Raw genomic sequence first — 9,902 nt, forward strand, 5'->3', positions numbered from 1 at the left:
AAAAACATCTTACACGTACACAGAAACGCCCCCAACATCGCCTGCAGAGCCGAATTAGGACTCTTCACTCTGCACAAGAAAGAGCAGCCAAGTTCTGGCTGCACCTAAACACAGCAGAGACCCAGTCCTAACAATACAAGGCTCCACTGAGCTACCACCTCTCCCCAGACAAGGACCCCCTTGGCCGGCTGGCTCTGAGGCTCACAGAGCCCGAACACACAATGACCAAAACAACAACAATTGGGAAAATTGACATGTACCTGAAAAGCAAATACACAAAAGAATGGAGACACGAATTAGAATTACAAAACAAATTAGAATGCTACCGGGCCCAGAATAGAAACATTACATTGGCTGAATACTTAAAAATCCAAAATATAAAAGAGAGACAAAATCTAACTAAATACAGGCTCACTGACCACAGCCTCGCCATTGAAAAAGGCCGCAACAGAAAATTCTGGGTTGCCAGAGAAGAGCGGCTGTGCAGCCAGTGTGACCTAGGGGAGGTCGAAACAGAGGCGCATTTCCTGCTGTCCTGCCCTAAATACACAAAAATCAGGGAGACATACTTTAAAATATTCAAAATGCAAATCCCTGAGTTCAACATGATCCCCGATTGCTGCAAACTCCCCGTCCTGCTGGGAGAGGAGGAGCGCACTGCCATCTTAGCAGCACAATATGTATCCACCTGCCACAGCCTGCGAGATAGTGTGTAGACACCAGCCTGTGGGACTCCATTTGCAAAACAAAATAAAAACAGTGATTTTTCTGATGTCATGACACAAATTTTGATACAAACAACAAATATGGTTTATATTCTACGTAATTTTATTTCAATGTGTATGATATTTGTTCCACTGAATCTTGTATTGCAATGTTTTGTCTTGTTTGATAGAACATTTGTATCTGCTTTGGCAATATTGTGATAGATCATGCCATTAAAGCACCTTTGAATTGAATTGAAATGAATTGACAGACAGACAGACAGACACACACACACACACACACACACACACAAACACAGAGCCAGCCAGCCCGCCAGCCAGCCAGCTCAGCGATGACATCACGAGCCTCTCTCAGCTGACTGCTATGACATCACAGAGCACGTACATTCCGTTGCTTGCCGTCTGTCAACCACTCAGTCACTGCCAGCCAGAGTGGCTGGCTGGCTGGATGGGGGGGCTGTTTGCTGCTTCTGCGTACCTTAGCAAGCTTATTTGGTTGACCGGCCTTCCTACTCCTCTGCCCACATGCCCACCTATGCCCGATCTGCTGTTCACCTGGATCACAGCTCCGCCCCAACAAGGCAGATCCTCCCAAAAATGGTACAAACTGATTCACGTTCCCCTCCACGGAAAACTTTAGCCCAAAATAAGGGACACATTCTGTAACAACATAATGGATGCCCACCCAACCTGTGACAAAACTGAGAAAAAAGAAAAACGCTCAGTCCTCCTGGGGGAGGGACACACAGCCACCCTGGCTGCCCAATATGTCAGCGCCTACCACAGCCTGAGGGACACAGTGACACATGAGCACCGGCTGTAATTATAATGTAAATACTCGTTTGTAATGCATGTCATTGTATTTCAAAAAAGGAATCTGGAAATAGTAAACCTATTTTCTTTATTTGTATGTATTAAAGATCACCTTTTATTACATTTTCTTTTTCTGTACTTCATTACATCTTATTGTGATTCATAATTCTATTATTTATTTTCTGTATGTATGTATGTGTATGTATGTATGTATGTATGTATGTATGTATGTATGTATGTATGTATGTATGTATATATGGAAGGAAAGTTAGAAATTCTTTTCTCACACCTGTTTTTCTCTCTTGCATACTCCAGAAAGATAAGGTCAAGCTAGAAGGTCAGGAGGCCATAAGGTAGTTTGATTTCACTTTGTTATTTTAACGATGAGAACCTTGGAGACAATGTCAAACGGTATGACCTACGTGCCTGTTCCCTAAAACCATGTGTAGACCTATGAACTCTGTTCTATAATGATATATGTTCTGCTTAGTTAGCCTTTAAGATAACATAGTAATGACTTTCTAGCATGTATGAATGTATGTATGTATATATAAATATATATATATATACGTATATATATATATATATATATATATATATATATATATATATATATGTATATATACATATATACGTATATATATATGTATATATATATATATATATATATATATATATATATATATATATACCCAAAACAATAAAGGAAAAATATTTGCCTGTTTTGTAGACTTTAGAAAGGCATTTGACTCAATCTGGCACAAAGGACTATTTTATAAACTTCTACAGAGTGGTGTAGGGGGTCAAGTTTATGACATCATTAAATCAATGTTTTCTGAAAACAAATGCAGAGTTCAAATTGGCAACTCAAGAACAGAGTTCTTCACTCAGGGGCGGGGAGTGAGACAGGGCTGCAACATCTACATCAATGAGTTGGCCACAGTGTTGGAGCAGTCTGACGCCCACGGCCTAACTCTCCATGACACAGAGATCAAGTTCCTGCTCTACGCAGACGACCTGGTGCTGCTGTCGCCCACAGAGCAGGGGCTTTAGCAGAACCTGGCGCTACTAGAGCAGTACTGTCAGAAATGGGCCCTGGCAGTCAATCTGGACAAGACCAGAGTTATGGTTTTCCAGAAAAAAGCCCGATCTGTTATATATATATGTATGTGTAGAACCGTATGGGAAATAAGTGGAGAAGTCGTGGAGATAAAGCAAATAGAACTTTAATCGAGCCGCTCGGAAGCTCCACGTCAGAAATAATTCCTTCAGTGAGACTTAATGTTTACAAACATGAGTACAACTTTATAGGAAAATGACGTAACATCTTATGGCCGTTCATCCAATCAGAAGATACATGTCCGGGTCCGTTTTATGATCTGTTCTCCCCTGAAGAGGTGATGGATCCAAAGCAGATGTCCGTCTTTGATGTGCACTAGGAAGATGCGATCCCACGGTCGTCATTTACCTAATGTCAATCGCTCGTTAACAGAAACAATTCCTGCCTATCTGGAGAAACGATTAAGTCATAAACAAATTCTCAGCAGACAGCTGTAGGCTATTTCGGCACTGTGTGATCTTTCATTACTGACAGGAGTTTCTAACAAATCGACCTTGTTGACCCTTTACTTGTCCTGCTAAATCGAATCTGCTCAGTCTGTATACAAAACTACTTCTAATGCTAGTATTAATATAAAACATTATATAATAATCACAACACACTTTCTTCAACTTCCTATACAGAGTCTTCAGTCGCTCAGAGATCTCTCTACCTCCTGCAGTCGGCTGCCATACGAATCGACGGTGCCCTGAAGAGTAGCAATAGACTCTCGCGTCTCAGATTGAAACGATTTAATGGAGCTCTGTATTTTGCTCACCGCTGCGACAAGAAAGGCCAGGTCTCCGCCACTCTCTGGTGAGGGATTGCCACCCCCTGTCAGGCCTGAATCTAACTCGGGTTGAGTTGCCTCTGTCGCTGGCCCCTTCTTGCTCTTTTGTTTAGACATGTTTTTAAAACAATAATACACTTATAATATACTGCAGCTTATTGCTTAAAATAAATAAAAGAAAATAACCTGTTTGCTGGAAAAAAAAATCTAAATATCGCAGGAGCTCTCTTCACACGTCTACACCGAAACCATGCTCAACAGCGCCCCATCTAGTCTAGTAATTTAAACGTCAGGAATGAGAAGTCCCATCTGTCCCATCATTTCTGGCAATGACATTCAGTGCTTCTATGTTTTTATATTTTGCAGGATTGGAACATCACCAAACAAAAATTCCAGCAAAGAGGTTTGGTGATTTGCGGAGGGCAGGTCCGTATCTTGATTCCAGACAGCTGCGATGTGTAAGACTGCTCTCTGTGCTTAAGGCAGATGTGCACAACAGAGCATGTTGGCCACTCTGGGCCTCTGGACGTCTGTGTGAGGTCCTGACTGTCCTGATTCTCTCCTCCTCATCTGCAGGAGCCAGGATCCCTTACTCTGGACATCCTAGTGGGGGACAAGCCAGCCTGAACACCTCCTTAGACATGGGTCAATTCTGTCCTAAAATTACACTCTTCAAGTTGAGTGATACCAGGAAATCCATCCCAGGTGACCTTCGAAGTTACAGTGCTTTTCCTGTGAGGGAAAGCAAAAACTCAGGATGAGTCTCTTTTTTTTAACATGTGTCATGCTGACAGATTCAGAGGAAACAGCTGTCACACAATCCTGGTCCTGGGAGGCTGTCTTGGGTTTCATCCAGTCATTCTCAATCCCCTGGTAAGGGGCAGTGTTGTTTAGTTATGGGTTTTCGGATAGTTACACTAATAGTTAACGATTTTTGATCCTAGTTGTATTTAGTTATAGTTATTGGATTTAAGTTAGTTATCTCGTTCTTTCTTGGTTTCTTAATAATTTTTCCGTCTTCTCGTTTCTGACCACTTTTTTAAACGCGTCTCCTCCTTCAGTTTTTCAAACATCACGATAAACACTTTTTGTACAATATCTGAGAATGTATGCTATTGCTCCAGGTCCAGATCCTCTTGAGGCCCCCAAGGACCCTAACATTTTTTACATCTAATAACTGCTGATAGCTTACTTTTAGCACCATACTTACAATTTAACACTAATAGTAAACCATAGATTATCTTTCTGAATATATATCTATCCTTTGACCCACTGAGAGCCAAGTACTGCATGCTGTTTATGTTAGAACTTGTTTTCAGATGTTGAACATCTCATTTCTCCTTCCAGCATGCATTTAAGAGTAATATGAATGGAACATAGATAGAAAAGTGTGTATGAAGCTTCCAAAAATGCTATCTAGCTTGCTATCGGAGCTAAGGATCATGGGATACTGTAAAAAAAATTTTTTTGACATTTGACAGCCTATAACGCTTTACGGGTGGCAGATATAATGTTTGTCACTATAGAACACATATATGTAACCAGATGGGCTCTTTCCAAGCATGACCTTTGAAGAACCCAGTCTGGATGCATAGATGGTACATTTATTTATTTAACATGCCAGGCCTGAAAGGGGCCCAGCATGGAAGCACTCTACCTCAGCAGAGACTTATTGAACAGCACAAGTGGTCAGCCTTATATACATTGCAGGACATGTGGGTCTGTGGCCGGAGTCTGTCACTGGGGGTTTGCCAGAGTGTTATCTTGAGGTCAGATTTCTGACCCTTGTAATGTTCATGGTAGTCTTCCTTGGTAGAGGTGTGGGATTCAAAGAACAGATGTCTTCCTTTGATATACTAGGAAAGGTCCGATCCCACGGATCTTATTTAACAACTGTCAATCGTTCATTAACAAAAACAGTTCCTGCCTATCTGGAGAAAAGATTAAGTCCACAGACTTTTAACAAACATCTGTGGGCCCTCTCTCTCTGCAGTTTGATCTTTTCTATTATTGACAGGAATGTCTAGAGGGTATGCCCTGAACAACTTACAAAATGGTTGTTGCTACCATAATACATTTACTTTGCTTGTCTGCATATTATTATTAATATAAAACATAATACAGTTTATATAAAATATTAATAACGGCTCTTCAACCTTCAACTTCACCTCCGACCTTTCCTTTCAGGTCAAAGGTGATTTTTTGATTTTTGGCTTACAGCTTTCAAAAGTCATCACAGTCATCATACATGTCATAAAGTGCCAAATATGTTCTTCTGAATAAATGCTTGAACTTTGACCCTTCCTTTAGGCTGATGATTGCTACAGAACTCAGATAGTAACTCATATGAGGTCTGTTCACAAATGTCCTCCACTGTGACCATTGACCTCTACTTAAGATCAAAGTGAGAACTAACTCATAACTCCTTTCATAGTGCACTTAGGCTCATACTTACAATGGAGCACATATAGGAACCCATGTATGTACCTGAAAATGCCCTTTCTGATGACCTTTGACCTTCCTGTCAGCTCAAATTCAAAGTCCTCTCATAAATCCTTCCAGAAAAAAGCTATAAAGCTGCTTTGAAGCTACAATTATTTAAAAGGCATTTAACATGCTGAACTGCTTACATTCATTAGATACTATTTGAATTGGTCTTAAAACATCCTTTTTCTAATTTGTAGCAGTTCCTGTCCCCCTGTACATCTATTGAGCTTCTGCTCACAATTTCTTACCGGTGGCTTCACAAACACAGTTTAGTACTTGTCTCTGACTATCAGATTTTATATGAGGTAGAGAACTCCGAGACTAGTGCTAACCGAGGTCGGTGAAACTGAGTTTACATCTCTGGCCAGTGATCATCACACTATTTCTGCAAGTCCTGTAGTCTGAACTACATATGTAGCCTGCTTGTATCTGAAACGTTGTTGTACTTGAAATAACTCCACATTATAACACATATTTCACTCCCCACGTACTTCTTTGTACCGAGATTATTTTAAACAGGATTGACCCACCAGCAGCTGGTGCTGTGAAGACAGTCCTCCCTCCACACTCTGATCTACAGTGCACCACCATTATTATTATTCAATATAGTATAGATATAGATATCCATTTTCATTTTATTTTGTAGATTAGACAGAGAAGGGAAAGAAATGTAATGATTGTATGTTGATGCTTTCATCTTCGCCAGAGAAGGACTGGTGCTTCTATTTCTAGTGCTTTCACAAAAGGCCCTCTCTTCCTGGCCTGCTCTGCTCAGGCCTGACCGACGCGTGACAGGACACTTTCGCTGGAGTTCGCTTCACGTCGGTTGTACATCTTGATCATGAGCTTCTGCTGCACCTTGATCTGCTCACGGTGCACCTCCTGCTCTGCATCCTTGTGGACCTGGTCGATTGTCTTAGGACCCTGGTCACCCCTCCTGGGCACCCAGTTATCCTGAAGAAGAGGAGAAAGAGTCAGTGACCATGGTAGAGAGAGAGAACGAGAGGCAGACAGGGATTGGGGGGCTGGGAAGCTGAAAGCAAGGAAGGTTTCTATTCTCCCAACACTCATGACTTACTCTTCTCAGGTCCAAGACGTCCTGCAGCATGAAGCGGATTCAAGAGGAGGTCTTCCTTTCTTTGATGATCTGCTCCATCTGGCTGAAGTACTGGTCCATGCGGGGCTGGTGAAAAGGTCGATTAGAAAACTGAGCAGACAGCAGGTACAAAAGTAACTTTATACCACCAAGTGAAGCAGCATTCCTTCAAGAAGGCGTCTGCAGATGCTCAGAAACACTTATTCAGACCACTGTCAATAGGCCTCATCACGTTGCTGGATGTTTAGCCAGGGCTCAGTCTGGCACGACGGCCGGAACTGCCTTACCTTGGCGGTTTCCAAGTCCAGGTCTTTGCCGATAGTGGAGAGGAGTAGGCACAGGCACTCCAGGGACTCTTCGTGGTTCTTCAACAGCTTGACGATGCAATTGTGCATGGTGGTCTTTATCAGCATCTTCACCTTGAACAGCTCCCCAATGAACCTGATGTTGCCTAGTGAGCGCTGCTGGGCCTTGCACTTGGCCTCCTGCAGCTCGTCACGTAGACGCTGCCACTCCTCACCCTGCGCACACACGGCACTTAATTACATACTATCATAACAGAGGCATGATTCTACAAGCATTTTCAAGCACTGGAAATCAGTTTTTTTTTTTCAGACTTTTTCCAGACATCCAGACTAGCGTACAAACCCTGTTTATATTTAAAATAAATACTTGGGTTGTCAGTCGATTCAAATTACAATAAGTGTTACAGTCTTTAAGTGGTTGTGCCACACAGTTATACTTTAATAAATACTAGTCATTGATAATACAGTAGAACAATGCTGAATGGGAAAGGAGAAAAATATATAAATGAATATTAAATAAAAAACACTAAATCATTATAATTAACACTATACAAGCGCAGGGCTGCTCAGTTTGACTGATTTAATGTTAATTACTCTGGGTTCCTGAATACTCTGTGCAGACCCGTTCTTTACTTTTACTAAATATATGTATCAAATATGCCTAAGAAGCGTTTTAGCTGTCACGATCTCTACCTCACCTACAGTCTACAGTCTTTCATGTGCTTGAAAAACACACGCATTGTATAGCATTACAGGTGTAGTCAGATTGAGTGATTAAACACTTGTTTCTTTAGTTTTGATTGTGCTGTGGACGCCTTCAGAAAACAAAGTGCTTTGATCTTATTTATACCAATCATTTGAATGTTTTATGTTCATATTTAAATGTAAATACTACTTATGCTAGTTTTATTTGATTGTTTGCCTTTCATTATACCACAGCATTTAAAGAGCTATCGGCTGTTGTAGGTGGTTCAAAAACTCTGTGATTCTACTGTTAACCGTATATCACTATTATGACATTTTTGTTTTTTAAATCAGCTCGATTAAATAGAAAAAATGTTGATCGTCAATTCAATTAGTTGATTCATAGACCCGATTAATTGATTAATCGAGGCAGCCCTAAAAATACGTTCAAATGTTCCTACCACCAAGGATGCATCCAGCAACTTCTGCTTCTTCTCCAAGACCTCGTCTCCATCCTCCTCCGTCTCAAACTCCTTCTGGCAGCGGTTCAAAAGCAGAGAGCGGAAAGGCACCGTCTCTCCCGGCTTGTCAACGGCTGGGACTTTGAGCTACAGAAAGGGGAGCAGGAACAACATAAACCCTAAGCAAGATGGTGTGCTAGGCTGGCTTCCAGCTTTAATAGGTATCGGAGTGAAAACTCTTGATATGCGCATCACAAGACAGGCATCTGCTAGTCCATTCAAAACTGAACTCCCACAAATTACAATTCCAGAGCTAAACAAATCTGATCCATGTATTATTATTATTATTATTATTATTATTATTATTATTATTATTATTATTATTATTATTATTATTATTATTTATTTCCTAGCAGATGTCCTTGTCCAATATAAGAGCAATACAAAGTGCAATAATACAGAGCAGTTCAAGTCGTAATACATTTTACAAGTTCAAATTTACACAAATAGCATCTTCACAATCCTCTACCATTCCCTCCCTCCCTCTTTCACTTCACTCTCCCCGTCACCCTCCTTCTCTCACCCTCAGAAGGCACTGGCACATATTGGCGTATGAGGCGGAGAAGTTGGGTTCGGAGACGGCCTTCTCGAAGATGAGCTCCATGACACCCTGGAGTCGCTGCTCCGTGTCGATGGTCAGCTCGTTCACTTGACGCATCCACGGCTGGAACATCTGTGGGGTCAGCTTGTTCAGAATACCACTCACCCTGCGGAAGAGCTCCTGTTGAAGGGGAAAGGGGGGAGGAGGGAAGGAAGGAAAAAGAGTTAGTTCTGCAAACCTCGGCCAAGTCCGTGTTTTTATTTGTTCTGGAGAGGTGGGTGCATGTGAGCGTACTCAGCCCCTCAGTTCATCTTCTCCATCAGTAGAGGTCAGTGGCCCAGACACCAATGCACTACAAATAGATCATCAGTGGGGCTCCAATTTTACCCACAATCCCCTTTACTAGACTAGCAAATTATTATTCCCACCCCCCCAAACATGAACCGTGTCCTCTGCTCCTACATACCTGGGTCTTAATGACCTCGGGGTCATCACCCACTGTGGGAGCCTTCTTAATTGTAGGCAGGTAACACACATACAGTCATCTAAATAACAATCGCAATTAGACAGCAGTTGACAAAAAGTACAAATGAGACAAATGTCCAAGATCAGCATTAAACAGATCCATCAGAACAATGCAGGTAACCATCTCAATCAGAAGGATTTATATATAAAAACATGAAAATAAAACTCTAGGGTCTCCTAGACAAGCAGGGGGCTGCATACCTTAGCCAGGACCACATCGCTAATGCGGAGTTTCTGCAGCCTGTCACAGATGAACTCTAAGTCCAGCAGGAACTGACGCTCATTTTTCTCCTTCTCATCAGGGACATAATTACAC

At 41.7% G+C, this 9,902-nt stretch overlaps 1 non-coding gene across 1 annotated transcript; it reads right to left on the reverse strand.

The window, feature by feature from the left end:
• Positions 1 to 9,359: 9,359 nt before the first annotated feature.
• LOC136720704 (small nucleolar RNA SNORD66) lies at positions 9,360 to 9,436 on the reverse strand. The gene has a single exon (XR_010805612.1). It is a non-coding gene; the product is annotated as a small nucleolar RNA SNORD66 (small nucleolar RNA).
• Positions 9,437 to 9,902: the final 466 nt, after the last annotated feature.

Source organism: Amia ocellicauda, unplaced genomic scaffold, assembly GCF_036373705.1.
Source record: "Amia ocellicauda isolate fAmiCal2 unplaced genomic scaffold, fAmiCal2.hap1 HAP1_SCAFFOLD_108, whole genome shotgun sequence".
NCBI lineage: Eukaryota > Metazoa > Chordata > Actinopteri > Amiiformes > Amiidae > Amia > Amia ocellicauda.